Source organism: Pleurodeles waltl, chromosome 4_1 (genome assembly GCF_031143425.1).
Source record: "Pleurodeles waltl isolate 20211129_DDA chromosome 4_1, aPleWal1.hap1.20221129, whole genome shotgun sequence".
Lineage (NCBI taxonomy): Eukaryota > Metazoa > Chordata > Amphibia > Caudata > Salamandridae > Pleurodeles > Pleurodeles waltl.
In genome coordinates this window covers 529,396,187-529,420,229 of record NC_090442.1, presented here as the reverse complement: position 1 = coordinate 529,420,229, position 24,043 = coordinate 529,396,187, and the positions used below count along the sequence as shown (strand labels likewise).

Genomic DNA, 24,043 nt, shown 5'->3' with positions numbered 1-24,043 from the left:
TTACTCAAGTTGGTGAGTGCTAGAAGCAAGTACATGCTTAAATTCTATTAAATTAAAACAGGCTGACATATTTTTGGGAACTGGAGCCCTGTCGTGACGAATTGCATTAGATCTGGGTCTCAGTGATAGGCACTGCATCTCAACCACACATGGAGTCATCTCTGTTCTAGTGCATCCTGATGCAAAGGAAGTCCCTACTCTGGAAAGCACCTTGAATTTAGGAAAGTGTACTTTGCAAAGATGAAAATTACATCAAAGTGACTGAATCCCAAAATAGAACCTGAAATTGAATAAACCTGGACAAAGATGAAAAGAGTCATTATAGAAGCCTCAAATCTGGACAAATGAAACAATCAATAAGAAGGAAATCAATAATGGTGCTCAAAGGACGCGGCGATCATGGTGAGAGCAAACCAATTGACTTTTTAAAAAGTGAATCTAATGGGAGAACAAGGAGAATGGGAAGGTTCAGCTGCAAAAACAGCAAGTCAGGAAAGATGGTTAAGAGAGTTAATCCCTGAAATTATGAAACATAATACACATTTTCTAACAAGGAGAATAAAGAAGCTTTAAGTACTGTAGTCACAGGAGAAAATGAACAAGTGGCGTTGCAAAACTAAACAGAACTGGTGGCAGGTGAATGAAACAAGGCGTAGAAGCAGTGGATTCACAGAACAAATCGTTTTGTAAAGTATACACATTTGAAAACAATGATTGTTGGGATGGAAAAGTCCTCTGCATGGTAAAGACAAGTACCACTGCCCTAAGTGCCCACCTGTACTGTTGTCTGGATCCCTAAGCAGATTTTCTTTTGTCATAGACGAACACAGATCATGCTAGTGCTCTATGACATAGGCTTGTCTTACAGAGTGCGGTCTTGTTGGACTGGGAGAGGCGCACAAAGCGCTACCATCATAGCGGTGAAGTATTCCTGCATTCACCAGGAGTTAAGCAGCATAGCCTCAGGGGTGGCAGCATACAGTGTAGTGATCATTAGAAGTCAACAGGACCTTTTTATCATGTGTCATTGGAGTGAGGCCTACGGGCATGCTCATCTTTTCAAAAGTTGAACTCTTGGCTTACATCAGGTAGCTGTGGAGTGCTGCATAGTTCAGAAGTAGTGGCGTTGCGTGGTTGTATGTCTGCCTGTGAAGTGTACATTATAAGGCTAGAGCAGTACTGTGTAGGACATGTGAGAGTGGTGCATGTTCTGAGTGTATGTATGTCTGTGAGGAATACATGACATGAAAGATGTAGTGCTGTGCAATGCGTGCGTAATTTTATCACATGCTGGGTGTATTTGTGCTTGCATGAAGAACAATACATGAATGGTGAAGTGCTGTACAGCTCTCAAATGGTGATTGTGTATGATCGCAGTGTGTGTGTTTGCAATTAACAAAACCTGGGTAAAGATAAAAAAAGCTTCAGTGCTGAACAGTGTGTGCAGATAGAGTTGGTGTACTGAATGCATGTGCACCTGTTATGATACAATCAAAGTGCTGGACAGTAAGTGTGCTGTGGATGTAGACTATGGAAGTCTACCTGCAATGGTACATTATATGGAGGTTATGCTGAATGCTTCTGCGCTGCAGGAGTTGGTAAGTCTTGAGCTAGGGCCTGTGAGCCCTAGGGCATTCACTGCTGAATGTTCTGCAACACCATAGACACTTTTGACTAAAATCCTTAAGAATCAAAGGGAAACCTTAAGTATGGCCTAGTGGTGTGCACTCCCTGGACTCAGCCACCAGTAAATAGGGAATAACCCCAAACGCCTTGCACAAAGGACGGTGAAGGAAGGATTTGCCTAACAACTATGAGGGCCCCGTTCTCAAGATGGATTATGTTGTTGCATTTGAATGCCTCATCTCTTTGTATGTGTAAAGCTAGAAATAAATGCTAATTGTTCATATAAATGCAAGTATTTGGGTGGAAATGTATGTATTGTTTGTAATATTTGCACTTTGAGTTATGAGTCATGTTCACTGACATGTCTCAGCACCACCACCCCCACCAAGAGAGCCTTGACTGCTCGACCACAGCTACCACTGATAGTCAAGTGTAAAAGGAGTACCTGGCTCAGTTGAGCAGGATCCATAATAGGTCATGCCCCAGGATATCAGAAGCAAAAGGCCTCAACCACAACGGTTGGACCCAGTAACCCCTGCTTGCCCTGTAGCCCCGGGGTCTGACACTGCTGTAATCCGAAAGCAAAATGATAGCAATGCAAAAGTCTGAACACTTCATGTCTTGATACCTTTGATCTGAATCTGTCTGAAAATAAATACAACTGTGTGCAGTGTATTAACTTTCTATCTCTCATACAATCCTCCTTCATTTGGTAGTGGTGAAATGCTCAGAATGCAAATGTGTTTTGGGCGCTGACTCCCAACTCCCTAACGACCACTATCACAAAACATCAGTAATGCATAGGTCTCTTAGAAACTGTAAACCTATGTCCACAGAACCAAAGCACATTGTCAGGCATTCTTTAAGTGTGGACAACTATGTTGACAGTTGGTTTTGAGTAGGGCTAGGCATAATTCGCATAATTCAGTGTAGCTTAATCAGGCGGAATTACCCAAACATTGCAGAAGAGTATGCATAAATATGAGACAAGAGTAATTCTGCATTTAACACTATTTTGCAAAAAATGCCTCCTCATGTCCAAAATGTCAATGAGAATGTATTCTGTGCTACAAAATAGCTCTAAAGGCACTTCATCTCTTGGGGTAGGTTTTCCCCCACTTACTCTCTGCATTTAGCACTGTTTTCTTCCAAAATGCCCCCTTGCATCCAAAATAGAATTGAGAATGCATTTTGCGCTAAGAAATAGCGCTAAATGCAGTAGAATAGGAATAACGAGAGTGAGCAGCTACTCACGCTAACTGAATGTGCTTTGGGCTAGAATTTTCCCTCAAATTACTCATAATTATGCAAGCAGGACTAATTGCGTAATTATGGGTAATTCCACATCAAAGAATAACATGGAATTACCAAAACTACTCCAAATATTCTGGCATAACTGAAATCAAGCTTGGGCCTATTTTTAAGATATGTTTGTGTACATGGCGTGGTAAACATTGAACAGACCTGAAACACAATGGGATGACCATGGACCTTTGAACAGTTTGACCACCCATGATGCATCCTTCTGTAATTTCCTTGTAACAAGGTATGAATAGCATTCTAGCAATAGGGTAGGTAACTTTATGAATCAGTACATGGTTGACATTGATACTTTTAGATACTGAAAATATCATGTTTAATAATATATGCTGTGCTTTGAAAATTACTTAGGACACAGAATGGGATCAGGTTAAGTGTTGGACCTCAGTGAGCATTTTAAAGTTTAACATAGTCCACAAGGAACCAGTGAATTCTGTGGCCATCACATTGCATGGAATAAAGTTTGGCAGATGCCATAAAAGATAATAGACAGAAAAATCAAATTATAGAGAAACACTCCTTTTATGTTTGGCTTGTCAGTGCAGAGGTAGTTAGACCTCATGTGATCAACATGAAATAACTTTCAGATTACTACCAAGAGAGGGATTTAGGTTCCACCCACTTGTTTTTTTTACTTGAGTACAGGATTTGATTGGGCTGAAATTGTATGCTTCTACTGAAAAGAGAGCATGTATTGCACTTTTGCCTTGTGGCAAAGCTTATACTCAATAAAGCAGGATTGATTTGGATACAATGGCAAGCCAATATTCATATCCATTGACCTAAAAATGTTACTATGGAATATTACAATAAAGGCAGGAGGCCTTGATTACAGGGGCGGTCCTGTGGGAGCTCCCGTCATGCTCCGGGACTGAGAGCTCACGCGAGGCAGCAATGGCGGGCGGACGAGATGCGCTGGTGGCCGTGCCACGCCGCTCTAAGATCTAGCGGCTGCAGAAACCTCTGACCCCCCACCCCCTTGCTCTAAAAACTGCCGGGAGGATGGACATACCTCCTATGATTTTTGCTTTGCTTTGTTTTGCTTTGCGAACAGCCGAGGGTTTAAAAAAAAAAGAGAAAAAAACGGCAGGAGGAGCACCGCGCAACGCTTATCGGGGGACACTGGAGTGTGTCCCTACAGAAGTCGGCTTCTTTTCTGGAAAGGCAGCTCCCCCTCTGCTGGTCATCTAAGCCCTGCCGATGGCATTCAGGAGGCACAAAGGAAAAGCGCAACAGACTTCTGAAAAAATCAACCTCAGATAAGCGTGGCGAAGTTTGTGGTGAGCGTGACAATATGAACTGGGAGGCTGGGGGTGGCAGTGCAGGGAGTCTAGGAGGCATTTTTTCGAGACGTGCGCAAGGAGGTTATTGTGGAGGCTACACCGGTGTATAAATTTTGACTCTACGCTGGTTTTAGGGGCGCCAAAGAACTGAATAACTGAAGGAAGTGGTGATAAGCGGACATTAACAGAGCAGAGGGGAAGGATAAAAAGGAGTCAATGTGTGGCATGTTTGGTTGGGGTGGGGCACTTGCATAAGTTAACTATTACAGGCCTTTACAAACTCAGGACAATTAAGAAGGAAAGCTATCAAATCCTGTTTGCCACGTAGCCTGCCCTGGAGAAGAAAGCCCAGTACCAGACCTCTATGGGCCAGGGGAGCAACAGAAGTGGTCTATATGTATGTAGATGCAGGCTCGCTGCCCCAGGTGCCTCCCGCTATCCCTGCCACTTGTGTGGTCTCTGTTCCTGGTACTCACATTAATTATCCTGGCTGCCACCCTCTTTTGATCTCACTGGCCCCCTCGCAGTCCTTTTTTTTGGCTTCATCCCCGCCTCAGGGTCCTAATTCTTACTTCAGTTCACAATGAAACGTATAACCCGGGACGGAGGGTTTAAATCACGAACAATGGCCAAGAACATGAAAGGACCAAAATCTAAAACTTCGACTCCTGCCTTAGGCAGGTATAGACACAGCGCTTATCAGCACGACGCAGCAGGCTCTCTGCGAGAATCTGCTGGGATCCAGGATTTTTCACCTTCTTCACCAAATCTCTCAGCCATGCTGGATCCTAGCATGGGGGGAGGTTCTGCGCAGTCAGCAGTGCGGCCTGCTGACCCACGTCTTCAAAGCAGCCTTACTGGTGGGTCCCCCCTCCACAACCAACTCCAGTAGTACTAGGCAACCCCCCCTCTTGTCTGTTCCACGACGTCCCCTCGACACAAGGTGAAGTCTTTGACGAAACCTGCTTACCTCCTCTTTTCAAATGTTATCGGTAATGCTAAAGGATCACCTGAAGAGACTGAAGGAGACTTATCAAAAGGGGGAGGGCTCGAGAAAACAATTTCACAAGGCAAAGAAACAGCAATTAATATCAAAGTACCCCCTATCATCGCCCCTTTTGTGGCGTCGACTGGGTCTTGTCCAAGGGTATTCGATTCAACTATAGTCAGTCCAGCGACCACTACTATACCTGTGACATTCAATCCCTGGCACAACTCCCCCTCTCCGGCCAGTACTGTCAGAGCATCAAACGGTGCTGCAACAATGGAGGGGCTGATGGGTCAGATCTTAGTGGAGCACCGAGCTATAAAAGTATCTCAGGAGGAGACAAGCAGGGAGACAAAGGACCAGCTTAGTTAAATAAATTTAACTCCCATTTAACTCTTCTCTCGACTCAAGTGTCACAAGTGGAGCAGAGGGTTTCGGACTTGGAGGACGCAGAAAACCAAGCGGAAACGTCAACATCTTGTATCCAATCTGAACTAGTAGACCTTCAAGTTAAGCTGAGATTTGTGGGGGTCTCTGAGGAGCTCGAAGCGGCTTCATCCTTGACCAAGGTGGTGTCTGAGCTTATTTGTAAAGCCATCCTCCTGAACAGGGCAGAAACGGAAGGGGATCTATCAATTATAAGTGCTCATAGAGTACCTTTTTCGCATCCTACTAACTCAAAGTATCCGCGCACCATTTTGGTCAACTTTGGGGACTTTAGAATCAAGGAGCAAATTCTTTCTCATGCCAGGAAAGCACGTGAATTTAAGTTGGACGATAGCTTTAGCTTTCAAGTGTTCTCGGACATGTCATTGGCGGCAGCCCACCGGCGTCGAGATTTTGTGGGACTAATTGATGACTTCAAAAGATTGGGGACTCCGGCTGGTATCGTGCAACTAGCAAAACTTAAAGTATTCTATAAAGGGCAAGCGAAAGTCTTCCAGAACGTTCAGGAAGCAAGGAGCTTTCTGGAGCACGTAAAAAAGCAAGAAGGTGGCCAGTGAAAAGGGCAGTCTATATGCCTAGCATGGCAGAACGTTTCTGGGGGTGTAGGTCATATTTTGTATAGCTTGCATATTTTGTATCAATATATCTGTGCTCTGACTCTGTATGCCTGTTTATTCATATTTACATGGTATTCATATCTGGTTACTTGACTGAAAAGCTAGATCTTAAAGGATAGTATGACCTTGGCTAGAGCTAAAGGGGATGAAAAACGCGCAGGGGGAGGGGAGGTAGGCAAAGGCAGGGGGAAGCAACAGCACTGTTCAGGGTATCCCGCTGACAGGGGGTGGTTGGTTCTTCCAGTTTGTTTCAGTCTCTGTTCCACCGTCTTGCTGCTTGGTGATCAGGGATCTAGGGGTGCCATGTCAATGCACTCTATTGTAGGGTATGTGGGTGAGGGATCGGGGGTGGGTTTGGGGGGGGACATATTGGCTGGTGGGGCCATGACGGGTTGGACCTGCCGGGGGGAGGGGAAGACTGTGGGGGCACAGGGTCAGGGAGGATGGCACAGGGTGGAGGTAGATAAAAAAAATACAGGGGGAGACTATTCAGCTATATCCTTTACTTGAGGTTAAGGCTCAGGAGGAATTTGGAGTAAAAAAATGCAGCCACAGCACGATTGGCCATGGAGGGGATGGGGTGGATAACTAGAAATGATTGGGTACAAGCTAAGAGTAGCCTCATGTAATCTTAATGGGGCATGCTAAACTCCAAGCGGTCCTTAACTGGCTGGCAGCCTCTCAGGTACAAGTCGCCATTTTGCAGGAAACTAATTTGAAGGCCAATAGCAAGCTACCGAAACTTCCTACATATATCGCCCACTCTTTCTTTGCAGCGGCCTACGCAGCGGTATGAGGCGTGGCAGTCCTGTTTTCTAGAAAATTTGCAGGAAGGATAAAGGGAGTTTTTAGGGACCCCCATGCAAGATGGGTAGTAGTTACTACTATGGTGGCAGATAAAGAGATCCATTTCGTAAGTTTCTATGGCCCGATTGAGGACAATGCAGCGCCAATGCAGGTTCTGTATAGACACTTATCTCTACTTCCAGGCTACTTCATAATAGGAGGGGACTTCAACGTCATACATAATATTCAATGGGACACATCACGTAGGAATAAAATGCAGAACAAACCAAGAGCTTGCCAAATGCTCCTGCAAACGATCATAGATTTAGCGCTAGTGGATGCGGGCGGTCAGATCATCCCCAGGAGAAAGAATTTACATGTTACTCCAAAAGGTATAATACTGCATCAAGAATCGATTACATCTTAACTTCATTTGCACTAAAGTGGCAGGGGTCGGGAATACTTGCAAACTCTTTTTCTGACCACTCGGTTCCATGGGCTGATGTTAGTGAATTAGGAAACCAGCAGAGGCGCCTACAATGGCGTCTGGATAGATCTCTGTTGACAGACGAAGATTGGGTAGCACAGCTCAAAACATCGGTTTCTGCATTTCTAGAAATTAATATGAAGTCAGCCTCTCTTATTAATATTTGGGGAGCCACTAAAGCTTATATCCGAGGTGAGGCAATCTCCTTGAAGGCCCACTTAGGGAAAACAGCTTGTGAGAGAAGCAATCTACTTCAAAGGAAGCTAGAGCAGGCATTAAAAAAGAATCAACTACTACCCAGTTCAGAAATGGAATTAATATTGGGAAGGGCTCAGGCCAAGTTAAGGGATTTTTCTCTGTCGCAGGAGATACTCAATAGGCACACTAGTTTCCAGAAGCAACATGAAGAAAGTGAGCATGCAGGTAGATTCTTGGCCTGGTCGGTCAAAAAGAGATCAAACTCCAATTTAATAAAAGCTATTTTTGATGAGGAGCTGGGAGTGATGGTTAGTCACCCTGAAAAAGCATTTCTCTCGCATTATCGCAAATTGTATACTGAGACGAAGCAAGCAAACATTCCGCAAATCAAACAGTATCTAGATGCTGTGATTCTTCCAGGCTTAGACGCAGGGGCACAGAAGGTACTAGCATCCCCTATCAACCCTAATGAAGTGGTAGAGGCAATCAGGGGAGCTTCAAATGGAAAAGCACCAGGAGAAGATGGTCTCCCTCTAGAGGTTTACAAAATATTAGCAGGTCAAATTGCTAAAATATTAGTAGAACTATTAAACGAAATATTAGAAGGAGCTGAGGTCCCCCTAGAATTTTCAAGAGCGGTAGTTGTTAGTTTTATTAAAAAGGACAAACCACCGGAATATCCGGGTTCTTATCACCCGATTAGCCTGTTAAATCAGGACTACAAACTGTTCGTATGGCTCAGGTAGCGCAAGGGTTAATACATGAGGATCAATGTGGATTTCCTCCAGGGAGGCTATTATTCACTAACACTAACTTTTTGGTGCAGGCAATAGATCTGTCCCACAATCTGTATCCGGCGGCAATCATAATGCTTGATGCTGAGAAGGCATTCGATTTAGTTAAATGGGAAGTGCTGTTTATGGTATTAGGCAAGTTTGGCTTCCCGACAAAGGTTATCCAAGCATTACACAGGCTATCTACAGGGGCCCAACCCAAGATTTCGGTTAACACAGAAATAGAAGGCCTGGTTCAATTATCACCGGGCACGCAGTAAGGATGTCCTCTGTCCCCTGTGCTGTTTGCACTTTTTATTGAGCCACTGGCTGCAGCAATTCAACAGGATCAATGTATATGGGCTCCGCTCCCTCTGGAACCCAAGGTGAAGTTATTCGCCGATGATATGATTCTGTACCTTAATGCGGATTCACACAACTTGGATAGAGCTTTTGCCAAGATCAAGGCTTTTTCGGACTTGGGGGGGTTAACATAAAATAAATCGATCTAAATCAGAGGCTATCTTGTACAATGCCAAAACATCAGTCCTGCCAAAAGATATTCGGATAGTATCTTCGTCTTACAGCCCCATCAGGTATTTAGGTACATATGTGTCCAGGGACCCGGCAGATTTGTTCCAGCTGAATTACATGAGGGTTTTTAAAAAGATTCAAGGATTACTTTTGCAGTGGCAGGAATCCACCATGACGGTCATACGAAGGACCGCTCTGATTAAAATGATGATTCTTCTGTTATTAGTTTTTGTTTTCTGTAGTGTAGTTATGAGAGTTCACAAAAAGGTTTTTCATGAGTTGGACCTACTAATCCGACAGTTTATATGGAACCACAAGAAACCTCAGCTACAGCTAGAAAAACTAACTTTTTCAGTAGAAGATGGAGGGCTGGCACTCCCCAATTTTCAAATGTATTATGAGGCTACTATATTGGATTGGGCGTCAAGGGCTGCGCAAAAGCCAAATCTTAACTTCTACCTTAATCAGATGCTGGCAGAAACAAGCATGCTGATGTCTCGATTCCTTAAAATTCCCGTCTACCAAAACGGGTAAGATACAAATTGCCAGGAATGTTGCAGTTTAGTATTCATCAAATACAGGCAAAATATCAAATTCATCAGACCTACCCGATAATCCGAGTTAGGGATGTATGGATGATCGGTCTAGAACTTAATTGACGAGATGTCTGGGCATGGGAGGCAGCAGGGATCAGGACCCTAGCGGACTTTTATACAGGGGATCATATCAAAACATGGGCGCAATGTGTAATGGGACAAAGGGACATCCAAGAAAACTTAAAATGTTCTTACTGTCAAATCCAACATTTCCTGCTGACAACGGAAAAAGCAATAGATAGCTCCAACAGAGCTATTGGTCAGGCCTTTTATAAAAATCAAGTAGGCATTGGCAGATGGTATGAGACACTTCAGGGTGGACACTCAAACAAGGCAATCTCCAAACTTCTGGGTAGAGTAAAAAGAATCACAGGATGCAAGATAGGGATACAGCAATGGCGAAAACACAACGAGCTGTCCTACAAAACACTCAGAGGGGCGAATTAAAAAAAAATCTAATTATACTCCAAATGGCTGCTGTATTGCACCACTTCTAGAATCAAGGAAATGCACTCGGAGGCATCAGGTCGGTGTCCACGCTGTCAAAACACCCAGGGGGACTGGCTCCACATGTGCTCTACATGCATTCACCTGATAGGATATTGGGAGGCGATTTTCCAAAAGATCAGTACCATGATATCGTACGAGCTAGCCCCTGCCCATTAATGGCCTTATGGGGTATTACGCAAAATGCAAATTTGCCCATTTCTTCTAGACAAATCATATTCGTGGGCACTTTGATTGCCAAATCACTGATTCTCCAGGGGTGGAAATCACCAGTGCCCCCCAAGTATGCAGCGTGGGTGGCAAAAATGGAGGCAACTCGGGCAAAATAAAAATTGAACGCCCAATGGATTGGAGCATGGCGAAGATACCAGGGCATTTGGGGGGAGGATGTATAATTCAGAGAAGGAGTAGGCTTGCGTGGGTCAGCTGGGATCTAGTTACAAGACTTTCCTCCGGGATTAAGGGGTTTGTAACTTCGGCGACAAGGGCATTGGAAAGTATTTAAGTCCTCAAAATTGTTCTATAGATAATACTACAAGGTCAAGTATTGCTGATCGTCGCAAGATTTATGCTCAATAGATTGATGTAATGTGTTTGCACCTGCATAAAGATCAAATAAAATAAAAAAAGGCAGTAGGCCTTACATACTTGTTGTGAAAAGCATATGGTGCATCAATCAACTTAAGGGAATTGTTATCACTGTATAAAAGCTGGAAATAAGGATTTTGTTATACACACCTCACATATTACCTTAGTAGGCAAGAGTGTTTGGTGTTAGTTAGCCCCGTGACAAACCGTGGGTATAGAACAGTCGCTCTGTGAGAATCCTCCATACTAGGCCCCCTGAGGAGAGATACTTATTTTGCTTATCCAAATGTAATTTTGTATACCTTTGTAATTTTATGTCTGTGCGTCAGGTTTGGTTAAGGGTGACAAGCTAAATGCCTGATTGTTGCACCAGGACAATGTTATGTCCAATGTCATGAGTCAGATCTGTTAAATATTGCGACAAACATTACCTAAAGCCAGTAGGCGATTGACAGTGGGTTATTTTGCTACATGCAGTCTCACAGATTACCTTAGAAGGCAAGAGTTTTGGTAGTAGTGATTTACCCAGAGCAACTGCAGGGATAGAAGATATGTGCTTAAATAATCCTTATTAGGCTCACTTAGGAGGAATATTATATTGTTTTGGTAACCACAATTTTTTACATATTTGTAATTATATTATGGTTTAGCCCATAGCTGCCTTATAGGAAAGCTTATGCCCAAACAATAGGTCTGAGTTGGTTATAGTGAAAAGCCAGTGTTAAAGGTTATAGGCCTAATTGTTTGTTAGGAAATGTTACAATAAAAGCAGTAGGCCTGACATATTTCTTGTGATAAGCGTATGTTACAGTCAGTAGGCGTTTAACTGTGGATTGCTATTACAATTTACCAAAGCCTACACAGAGGTATTTTGTTACCGGGAATGTCACAGAATGTCATAGTTGTCACAGGTTTTGAAGCTGATTAACCTCTGTGAAAAAAATAGATACATAAGATTTTCACTATGAAAATCCTTGTTAAGTGCTCATAGAAGAGATAATATTATATTTTTCCAGCTTTGCTGCAAGGTCCCCATAATGTCTCCAAAGGAGCTCCTCTGTGTGCAATCTGCAGCTCCCAGGACTTTAGGGATAGCCCAGAGGGGCCAGGACTCCCTCTAGCAGAGACCACCAGCATTGGCCATTTCACCTGTTCCTTCAGGAGAAAGGCCTCTCAAAGCTGGTTGTGTCACTGGAGCTACATGGAGGTCTGCAAATTACCATTGGAGTCCACATCTTTGTCCTGGGTACAAGAAAAAGAAGGACCAGTGCTTCAGGGTTCCTCTTGTGATCTTCAGCATATCGAGAAAGCATTCTGAGGAGGATTACTTGGAGTGCCAGTTTTACGGCTGGCACTAGCCAGTGGGTGGGGGGTGACTCCTGGACACTCCCTAACTAATAACGATAAAGTTCTCGGGGACAGCCATACCCATTTTTCTGCAGTTTCCTGTTTACCCTACTGCTAACAATCCCACAGCACCCCTCACTCACACAATCCAAGATGGGGAAATTCTTTCTATGTTGTACAGATCTCTTGTGTCCACCCTGAGGTGTGGCCAAGGAAATACGAAATGGCCCTATATTAACTCCAAACCAGTTGTGGAGTAGCTTCCCACTGAGTTAGGAGACAACCTGGCTAGTGACAAAGGTTTTTCCTCCTTCAGGTCTCTCCTTACATTAAGCCATAAATGGACAGGCCTCTCCTCTGTTCCTTTCAACTTAATAAAGTTCCTGGGTCCACATCAACTGCCCTTCCTAGGCTGATAGGGGTCAAATGCCTCATTCCCTTTGCATCATGTAATTAGTCTCTAGCCATTTTTCTGCTCTGGGAGCACTATATACTACTCCTGCTAAGCAGCTGTTGGAGTGCTAATGCAAATTAGCCTCCTGAAGCCTCAGGCAGAGGAAAAGTAACTTTCTAACACTTACTTTTTCTAAGTATGTATTAAAAATCTGACCACCAATGAATTGGGCTTTTCATAAACATGAAAAAAGTAATCTTTGGATGACTAGTTTAGCTGTTTCCTGTCAAACATTACAAATTAAATGTATAATCTGTACTCTGCTGTTATCTAGGATCCAGCTAACAGACTTGCCAGTGAAAATACCTTTTTTCGGGGCTAGTCACTGGTAAACATGACAACTTTAATTTCACACGTTCCATTTGTACATATCAGACACCTTTCCTTGTAGGCAACAACGTGGACTTTGGGGTGACTTATTAATATTTAAAACCAGATTCTCCCATCTGTCAGAAAAGCTTATTTTGGCAGTTTTGACAGCAGGTTTTTAGGCTGGTGCTTTCAGGACGCACATGCTTTGCTTGAATCTGTGTTTTACAGGCCCACGCAGTTGATGGTACAATAGGTACTGCAGTTGACTGGTGGCAATTCAATTCTAGGCCCTGGGTACATTTTTCAAACCAAATATTAGAAACATATAAACAAGTTAAATAGGGTTAATCAGGGAATAGCCAATATAACCATGTTTAAAGGGACATCACAGTCACGTTACTCCTGTTTTTCATAGGTAGCAGAGCACAGAGTTCTAAGTCTAGCAAAACAAAAATGGTCCTGAAAATACAAGAAATTTGGGGTGACTGTGCAGAAAATTAAAATTTCCTACAGTTGCCTTGTGGAAGCATTAACAGTCAGTACAGTAGGCCTGAATTTATTACGTGACAAGCCAATAATGACAGCTATAGTTCTTATTACTTCACTCAGAAGAGTTATGCCAAAAGCCATAGGTCTAGTCTGTTTAGTATGAAAAGTTATGACAGAGGGAGTAGTCCTGGGTTATAAAGTGTGAAAAGCATTTGTTAAAGTCAATAGGCATCTAACATTGGATTGGTGTCACACTATATTGCAAGCTGTAAACAGCTATTGTGCTACATGCAATCTCCCTGATTACCATAGTGGGCAAATATTTTGGTGTTAGTCAATCACTCTGACAAACCCTATGAGTAGAATATTTACTGGGATGGTTCTTGTTGAGCCCTATTTAAAGGGATTGTATATTACTTTGCAAACTGTAATTATGCACATATTTGTAATTTGATAACTGTATGCATGATATTTGCCAGTGTATTCACACCTCGGTGTGTCTGTGTGTGTGTCTGTGTTGATTATAGTGTCAAGCAAGTGGTAAAGGTTACAACGTTTATCGGATCGTTGGAAAAGTTGTGTTGGATTCCTTAGGTATGACCCCTTTCTAATGAAAATGTAATGCAAAGGCAGTAGGCCTTACATATTGTGAAAAACGTGTTAAGGCCAATATTCTTTTAAGGATGGATTGTTATTGCACTGTGCTAAATCATGTAGGCAAGTGTTATAGGGAATCTCATAGATTATCATAGATGGCTGGGCTTTTCATGGTGGTAACCCACTCATACCAACCTGGGAATAGAAGATCTGTGTGATGGTCATTTTTATGAGGCATTATATAATCTTTGAACTGTCTTTTTTACATATTTGTAATTTTATTACCTGATGGTTGCTTTGTGGGAACTTTTATGCCCATCATACTAGATCTGAGTTTGTTATGGTGACAAGCCAATGATAAAGATTATAGGCCTGATTGCTTGTTATGCTATGATAAAGACAGTAGGTCTGAGATGTTATTTGTGAAATCATGTTAAAGTCCATAGATATTTGAGGATGGACTGTTATTATTTTGTATGAAAGCCTACAAACAGTATTATGTTACATGGAAAATTACTGCAGTGGGCAAGGATTTTGGGGTTGGTTACCCCTCTCGGAAACTGTTGATGTAGAATGTTGGTGAGAATCCTGATTAGACTCTCATAGGAGAGATTGTATTTTACATTGTCATTGTAACCTTGTATTTTTTTCGAACTTTTATTACTGTATGTCTGATGGATGCCTTTTGGTAAAGTTTACACTCAATGAAGTAGGCCTGAATTGGTAATGATGACAAGCCAATGATAATAACCATAGGATTGATTCGCTAGGATAATTATTTCAGATGCTATGAATCTGATCTGTCTATTACATAAAGTTACAACAGTGGCAGGCAGCAATGCAATATGTGTACATATGTTAAACCCAATAGGCCTCTTATGGTGGATTTCTCTCTTGCACTATGTTAAGCTTAGAGTCAGGTAGTGTTTTACATAAAATCTCAGTGATTATATTTGTAGAGAAGAATTTTCGTGTCAGCTAATACTAGTGGTAGAAAAGTTGCTCTGTAATAATTCTTACTAGAAGCTCTTCGAAAGGCCTGGGAGGCTTAGCTGTCTGTTTGATCGTGTAACTCAAAAATAATTAAACAGTATCAATGTCCATGTATATGAGTATATATCTATGTAGATACATAGAGGGCAGTATCATTTACACTCTGCTTCCATCCATGACAGCTCGCTGTATGGGGAAGTGGTTCAGTGCACATCAGTCATTGGCTCTCTTGCACTGTGAATAACAGCATTTTCTGATAACATGTTCATATCTCCCTGAAAATGAGTGTGCTTCAGTGTCATAGCTGGTTGGCTAGTTCTTTGGTTTCAAATTTCTTCTTTTATAGTTCCTTTTTCATCTCTTTGCTTCTCCTTTTTTCATTTTTATTAAGAGGATGCTACAACTTCCCAGCAGTTCTAGCAAACTACTTGCTTGCTGTTCATTACATCTGCAGTGCACTACATCTCAAATGACCACTTCTTCTAAACCAGGTGACCATTCTGGAATACTGTTGTCCATAGTGTATCAATGTTTTACCTTTCCAAAATGGCCAATATGTTGTTTCTGAATGTGGTGTCCATGCTGAAACTTTAAAACAATACACTATATACAATATCAGTGCAAGATGCAGACCCACTGCTATGTTTAATTTTTTATTGCAAGCATATATCAACTGTGTTTAGGCAACAGCATGTTTTCTTTTAAAACTAATATTATTTTAACTTTTCTAGGATACACTGTTGAGTTGTGTGTGTTTTATTGTGGTTGTGTCAGAGGGTAAATACAAGAATGAGTCAGTCGATGGATGAAAGGATACAAAGTGCAAAGATGAGTGACAGGATGCATGTATCAGGATGTGTTGAGTGCCTTAACCCATCAATTACATAAAAGGAACTTACATTCAAAAGCCAGGCATATTAGCTTTACCAGAGCTGATTATCATATAAGATTGTCATAGAGGTGCATGAGGAGCAAGGAGGCCTATTGCGAACGTGAAGAGTGACTATTATCATGCAAGTCCAAACAAAACAGAATGTATCACTGAACCCTCACAGACAGCTATTATGCAGATTTTTCCTGGTAGTTCAAACATATTGTGAGAAAAGGAGTGTGCTGATATTTCAACACCGAACACCAAAGAGAACAGTGTTGTGCACGCCCTCAGAAATCTCCTGGCATGAGTGAAACTAGTGCTAACACTGGCAAAATATCGTAATGAAAAAAATATAGAATATATTTAGAACTGAATAAAACTATTAATGGGAAAGCGAGTTAACCACCAAATATTGGGAAAACAGTGCAAATAAGTTTTCAGACCAAATATTGGAACCACCAAATACAAAGACTGTGTAAAATAATAGGACATGAACTGAGAGAGCATTGAGAATATTTCCACAAGGAATATTCAGTTTTGGCCTTGTGGGTTTTAATGTGTTCTAACGCAAACCAACACACTAACCCTTGATCAGCTATCTCTAGTACGGTGAACCTTACGATGTGGAGAGCAGTAGGTCACTTCTACATGAGGACAGACATTGCGTAATGTATTTGTGCTGCTTCAAATATGTTTTAAACTGGTCAACAATCACAGGTCAGGATTCATAAAGTTAAATGTAAAACTGTGGACAGAGTTCGAAGACTGCACGTACTTATAAATGTTTCCCAGTTCTGCAAACATAATGTGCTTCAACATCCAAAACATACACACACACATCAAAGTGTAATCTTGCAACTGTCATGTGACTGTTTTTAGGGTTGCTTTCTCCCCTGTGTGTATCTGTAGATGGTGTACATTTCTGCACCGCGGAAAGGCAGCCGAATTTGCAAAATCCGATTTGATTCGGTTTTTGTTTCTCTGTCGAGGATCTACTTTTTCCAGTGGAGAAAAGTCCTCACCTACTACCCAGCTAAATATGTGATTCATTTTTCCCCTTCCATTCTTGGGTGGGGAATTGCTCCAGCCTCGACTGCAGTTGATCTCCGACCATTTATAAGGTTGGAAGTGGATATCAGTTTGAGAGAACCCCGTACACGTTTATAGACATTCACAAACTCAACAGGCGAACCTTACCTTACTTTGCTCAATTGTCACCCCTCACATGGGATTTACTACTGTGGATTTCTCTGCAACTGTGGTGGAGGAACTCACCCGATAAATGCATTCATTCCTGTGAAGATTCCATTCGCGAGTGCCCGATATGCAAATATCTCTCGATATTCAGCCATTAATGTAAACGTATGGCTGAAAATGGGTTTGTGAATCAAGTCCAAAGTGTTTGTGCACTAGTACACAATAGGCAGGCTGACTCTAGCACAATATTTGCGTAGCACTGTAAACAGACTTTTCCTTTCTGACTGCTTGTGGTGAAAGTGTGATGGAGGTCTGCATGGGACAGAAGACCAATATACATGCATATGAATTCACATTTGTGGAACACATACATTTTTTCTTATAATATAAAACAAGATGATGGTTGGAATGTCTGAATTAATCTCAGTGTTCGTCAATCACACTAGCAGCATTTCAGTCCATCGTTTTTTGCCGCATCTGCCATTCTAGACAGAGAAAGTCAAATGCAAATCAGACTTGGACCTCTCCAAAATTAAGAGTTGAGCCTGCCATTTCAGGCCAGATCCCCTCAGATGGGAATACGAGCAACCCCAGACTGGTTTTAACCTACTTAGCCTTTCCAGATAGCTAAAGCTTGAGTGCTTTGGCACAACAAGCACAGGATCCATGTCTGGGCATAACTTTCCCAATTACAGCATCAACTGCAACAAACTGCAAAGTGTTAGGGGAGCCCTTGAATTCATCTCAATCACTGGCCATTGCTCAGGGCTGGATTGCAGCCCATCTTTTTGTCCACTGTGGTATTTTATACAGAGACCAGCAAACTGTGAATCAGTGTTGGTCCTGCCTAGATAGAACAAAACCAGTGTGGTTTGGGTTGCTTGCATTCTTGTCCAAAGGGGCCGTTGCTTGTCTCTTCAGGATGGGATGTTCATATTGGAGCAGGACCAATGGTGCCTTTGCCATGACATAGCAGCCGGGTGGAATTTCAGTTTTGTCAAAAGTGTTCGTACCACTCCAATGAAAGCATTTTTGCCTAAAATGTTCCCCACTGATAAGAAAGGGACCTCTAAATATGGGAGTGGCCTCGCTGCAACTGTGTTCTGATGCACTGTAACACCATATTCTTTGTGACCCTCCCCCCAAAGACCATAAAGTATTATTAATAAATCCATCTGGCTTGTCCTGAATCCATAAATCTTTTCCATGACTTTTTGGATTCTTGTGAAGTCTTAATACCTGCCTCGGCCTGCTTGTGTTTCTTGTAAATTGGTGAACACTTCCCCTATGGTAAAGCCGTACTAGTTACAAAAGCGTGGCATATCTGTGATTATGGCTAATATGTTTTAATAATTTCATTTTTGCCCAGATGAAGGTATCTGGTTAATGGAAGCTTACTGCCTTTCTACAGCAGTGTGATACCTTTAAAAGTTGGAGTTCAAATTATTATTTTATGTACCAGTTAAAAATGCTCTTTAAAAATCACCCACCCAGACTTCAGTGAATACCTAACAGGGGTGAAAGGAATTCTCCGGAAAGCTTTGGAGACTGAGCTCAGCTATACCAGTGAAAATTCTTAGATTATAGTTTGGACTATCTAGTATTTATATGCAAGTTCTCGAAAATGTATTGGGGTTACAACCTCTTCTCTTTAAGAGTATTGAATTGGGACCAGCTGAAAAAATGCATTTTTACAGTAATTTTAAGTCTGCATTAGAGAGTTTTAATTGTGGTAGAGGCCTTTTATAGTCCTGAACCCCAGGGCAGTTGAGTAATTTTGTTAAAGTTTAAATTGGTACGAAAAGCTATACCTGCAACATGGAATATTGTGGTAATCTGAAAACATATAGAAGTTTTATTGTTATTAATAGTTTCGGTCAAACCCAACCATACCTCTTTTACCAAATTTCCTGTAAGGTGAATAACTTGCTTTTGCTCCTATGAATAAGCAATCTCCTTCTCAATTCTTCACCAGCGAGATTGAGTGGTCATCCCCTGGATTCTGCGAGCTTCTTTCTTTAAGTTAGGACCTCAAAATTTATTCCATGTACTTCATCTTTGTCATGCTTTTAGAGATATCAGAAATCTTCTTTTATAACCTTTAGTTGCGAATTGTAATATCTCAGCACATGAACTGTGAAAGTAATTCATTGTGCACTTCAATCTTTGAGTGTATACAGAGTGATGTATCAATGAAGCTTTGGTTACAAATACAGTGAGTCGGAGCAACTGCTACAAAATAGAATTCGTAAAATCAAGACAAATAACCACAAATTGTGATTTTTTTTTTATACAGCAGGGTACGAGTCAGGACATTCTAACCATTAGGTATAAGACACTGGTTCGAGCCAAACACCATCACTTTTGAGTCTTGACTAGCGGTGTAAAAATATAACAGCTGCATATTCCAATGACATTCTCTTAACCACTGAGAAACCAGGAGAAGCTTGGGGAAATTCCTGATGTAAATAACTGATGTTAAACTAATTGAAATAAGAGTGACATACAAGGACTTGGGACTTGCAAACAAGCAATTGAAATAATGTGTTTTTTGGCTTTAAATATTCAGTCCTATTTTTCATCCAAGACACAAATTTGTCAAGCTTTGCTTGAGATAGCCTTACAGCAAGACTAGAACCCAGAAATATATTGTATAGTGTTTTTGGATACCAATTGTTATTTATGTTGCCAATGATTCACGATAATACTAAGAGAACTAGGGCTAGATTCAGATTTCTGTTCATAGGTTCGATTTACTCTCGTCTTTCTTGTGACTTCCATAGGAATTTCCAGGAGTAAATCGATAAAAGTGTAGTGAATTAGAGTTTTAATTTATTTCCGTAACCCCAGTGGAACCCACATGGAATGTGTTCATGTATTATCCTGAAATTCAAGATGCTTATTTGTGGAGCAATCCCTAGATAGAATAACTGTTTACTGCTCCCAGGTTCGATGCTTACAGTACAATTATTCATAATTGTTTTGGAATTGCTAATTTATGGTTTTGATTAGATTGCCAGTCTATACAACTGTGTTCCAATAATGATTACTCGAATGGCAGTGTGACCTATATCACCGTAAACCACAGCTTGATTTATTTTCAAACCTTGAAAAGTTTCAGAGGAGTGATCAAGATCATGCACTAAAGATTGAGCTAATTCCTACAATGTATGTAATTTTTCAGCATTCACAAATATTTACGCAATATGTTGTGATATGTGTGCACCTAACTTAATAATGAATGGATATGGCTTTAGAACTGCAGAAATTACTACAACATGCAGCAATCAATATTAAACGTTGGTATTGGAAGAAATGACAAAATCTATTTTGTAAATCTCAAGGCAGGGAAGGACAACACACATAAGTCACAACTACATGTGAATCTTACATACATGTATATTTATCTTATTACAGTATGTTAGACTCTCCATCCTTGGCGTGGTCTCCCTTACCTTTTTGCCTCTGTTCCCCAGGTTGTTGATGTGTGCTGGACTCTGATTTTGCAGTTTTTGTTACTCTGGGCACTTTACCACTGCTAACCAGTGCTAAAGTGCAAGTGCTCCTTTACAAAATGTGTAGGTAATTGGCTTCTCCATTATTGGCATATTTGATTTACTAGTAAGTCCCTAGTAAAGTGCACTAGAGGTGCCAGGGCCTGTAAATCAAATGCTACCAGTGGGCCTGCAGCTCTGGTTGTGAGACCCACATAAGTAGCTCTGTAATAATTTCTCAGACTTGCCACTTCAGTGTCTGTGTGTAGTTTTAACTGTAAATTCGACTTGGCAAGTGTACTCACTTGCCAGGCCTAAACCTTCCCTTTTCTTAAATGTCAGACACCCCTAAGGTAGACCCTAGGTAGCCCCAAGGGCAGGGTGCAGTGCTTGGTTAAGGTAGGACATATAGTAATGTGTTTTATATGTCCTGACAGTGAAATATTGCTAAATTCGTTTTTCACTTTTGCAAGGCCTGTCCCTCTCATATGTTACCATGGGTGCTACCTTTAAATGTGATTAAAGTGTAGATTCCCTTTGGGATGCGGATGGACATGTGGAGTTTGGGGTCTCTGAGCTCACATTTTTCAAAAATGCATCTTTTAGTAAAGTTGATTTTAAGGTTGTGTGTTTGAAAATGCCACTTTTAGAAAGTGAGCACTTTCTTGCTTATACCATTTCTGTGACTCTGCCTGTTTGTGGACTCCCTGTCTGGGTCAGTTTGACAGTTGGGCTGGTTGCACCTCAGACTAGACAGTCACACAAAGGGAACTGGGGTGTAGTCTGCATTTCCGGATGAGCCATCTGTGCTAGGAGGGAGGGGAGGAGTGGTCACTTACACCTGAAAGGGCTGTGCCTGCCTTCACACAATGCAGTCTCCAACCCCGTGGTGAGTGTCTGGGACCTGGCCTGGGCAAGGCAGGATTTCACATTCAAAAGAGACTTTACTTTGAAGTAGGCCTACTTCAAAGGAGAAATTGGGTATAAGAAGGGCACCCAAAACCACAGACTTTAGAACACTTCTGGAACCAAGAGGAACCTCTGCCTGGAGAAGAACTGACAAGCTGAGGAAGAAGAGCTGCCCTGCCTGTGACTGTGCTTTGTGGAGCTATCCTTCAGGTGCTGCTTCTGCCAGAGTAAGAGGGCAAAGACTGGACTTTGTGTGCCTATCATCTTGTGAAGATCTCCAAGAGCTTGATTTAGAGCTTGCCTCCTGTTGTTTGAAGTCTCAGGGACAGCAAAGACCTCTCTGCCAGCACCTGAAGTCTCTGGAGAGACTCTTACTCTGCCCTGTGGTGCCCATCCAGTTCCTGGGATCCTGAAAGGAGAAGTTGGCTTCCTAAGAGGAAGAAATCCACTCACAGAGCGCCGTGCGTGGAAAAGATTGACATGACTCCAATCTGTGGCTGAAAAAACAACGTGCTGCCGGCTCTGCGGCTGAAAATAGAGGCTCGCCGGAAACGTGACCGAAGAATCGACGCACGGAGCTGGAGAAACGACGCGCAGCATCACTGACGGAGGCTGAGAGATCGCAACCTGCACTGAGTGGTTTTCAGATCATCATGCAGTTGGATTTCCGACGCAAGCACCGCTGGGCGTGTAAAAACATCGCAAGGCCTGCCCGGACCCGAGAGTGCTGACTGGATCGACGCATCGCTCTCCTGAGGAGAGAAGGAATGACGCACACCCCGACAAGATGAAAGGAGAAACAACGCAAGGTCCTGCTCTTGAGTGGAAGCGATGCATCGCAAACCGTTTTTGATGCACACTCGCCCGTGCAGGGTTATTTTTGATGCACCAAAGGTACATTTTCACACTAACAGTGTTAGGGTGTGTTTTAAACTACATAAATACTCTTTTTGCTTTTTAATTGATAACTTGACTTGGGTATTGTGGATGTTTGTCATTTTGGTCTTGTTTTGTTTACATAAATATTTCCTATTTTTCTAAACCTGTGTTGTGTCATTTTGTAGTGATTTCATTAAGTTACTGTGTGTGTTGGTACAAATACTTTACACCTAGCACTCTGAAGTTAAGCCTACTGCTCTGCCATGCTACCAAGGGGGTAAGCAGGGGTTAGCTGAGGGTGATTCTCTTTTACCCTGACTAGAGTGAGGGTCCTTGCTTGAACAGGGGGTAACCTGACTGTCAACCAAAGACCCCATTTCTAACACAGTATGAACCTACTTCAAGAAAAACTGACAAGTTACAAATACATGACTTGAGATTTGCATAACTTACTCATTTATTTTTTCAAATCTTTGTGAACTGGCCAGCTTCTATCTGCTATTTTGTAAATAGTAAAAGTTTAACAAAGAAACCCCCAGTGCAGGAACTCTTACTGCCAGCAACCCTCCCACCCCCCAAGAGGGGCACTTCATTTTAAAGAATCATTAATATTTATAGCAGCCTTCTCAGCTGCTGAGGTTTGTGTGTGCTGGTAAAATCAAAGATTTCTGCTAACTGGATTTTTTGTATTCTTATGTAATTCTAGGTATTCGTTTTGGATCTGGATCGAAAATAATGTTCCTGCAATGGTAATTTGGGAAATACGGTAAGATGTTTGGCTCCTTTGATTGCATGTCCGCACTAAATTTTACAATGTGACGTAAAATTAAGGAATTGCAGTTTTCATATCATATGTTCACATAGGCTGCAACATGGCATTGTTAAAGCTTCCTATTCTTAATTTGGTCTTTGGTGTGGCCCACCGATTCTCATTGGTGGGAAGCAGCACTTAATTTTAATAATCGGCCATTTACTTCAATAAAGGGAAACTCAGACGTGAAGGAAAGGGGGAAAGCAGGAACGTGAGAGTGAGATAACGCGGCAGAGTGCCTCTAGCTGTAGATTAAAGAAGCATGACGTGGATTCGAGACCACACAGCCTTGGTATTGTGTACTAGGCCGCGGACTTCCGAGTAGCGCTATGGGCACTGGCACTCACTTTTTTACAAATTAGGAACTGAACAGAAAAATAGGCAGCACACATAAAGTCACTGATTACGTTTTCAGTTGTGTTTCAGTCAAAGCAATTGCAAAATTATACCTGAGCATTTAATGGCTATCATGTTAAAAATAAAAAAATATATATTTATTATAACTTCTAAATGCGGCTCATTATTATATGGCTCGACCCTTCAAAGAGCTTTAAATTACAGATTCATTATTATGATTTGACATAAATGACCACTTAGCATTTCATTTTCGTGTAGAAATGTTATGGTGTAAAAGCCAGCATTGTCCTCACTTTTTGTCTTCAAATGTTCACACTAGACAAATATATTTCAGCTAAAAGCTCTGGATTAGCCAGAAATGTCAGAAAAAGCTCAGGCCACAATGGTAATTTTGTTCTGATTCCATTAACTGCGAGACAGATATTTGTGAAAATCTAAAAATCGTATGTTCTCCATCCCAGTCGAAAATGAGCAATTATGCCACTATTTATTTCAACAGTGTCTGAAAACCTATGAATTTTTTTTATGTAGTTTCATTTCTTATTCAAAATATTGTGAGCATTTTAAGTGTTTTTTTATT

The 24,043-nt window shown here is 41.7% G+C and overlaps 1 protein-coding gene across 3 annotated transcripts in view; it reads left to right on the top strand.

Annotated features, from left to right (window-relative positions):
* Nucleotides 1-24,043, top strand: part of CNTN1 (contactin 1) — an 895,734-nt gene that overhangs the window by 277,948 nt on the left and 593,743 nt on the right. For all 3 annotated transcript variants that reach the window (XM_069228856.1, XM_069228858.1, XM_069228855.1), the window contains one exon: nucleotides 23,002-23,061. The gene's annotated coding sequence lies outside the window, so the exon portion shown is untranslated. The remainder of the gene's footprint in view (nucleotides 1-23,001; nucleotides 23,062-24,043) is intronic.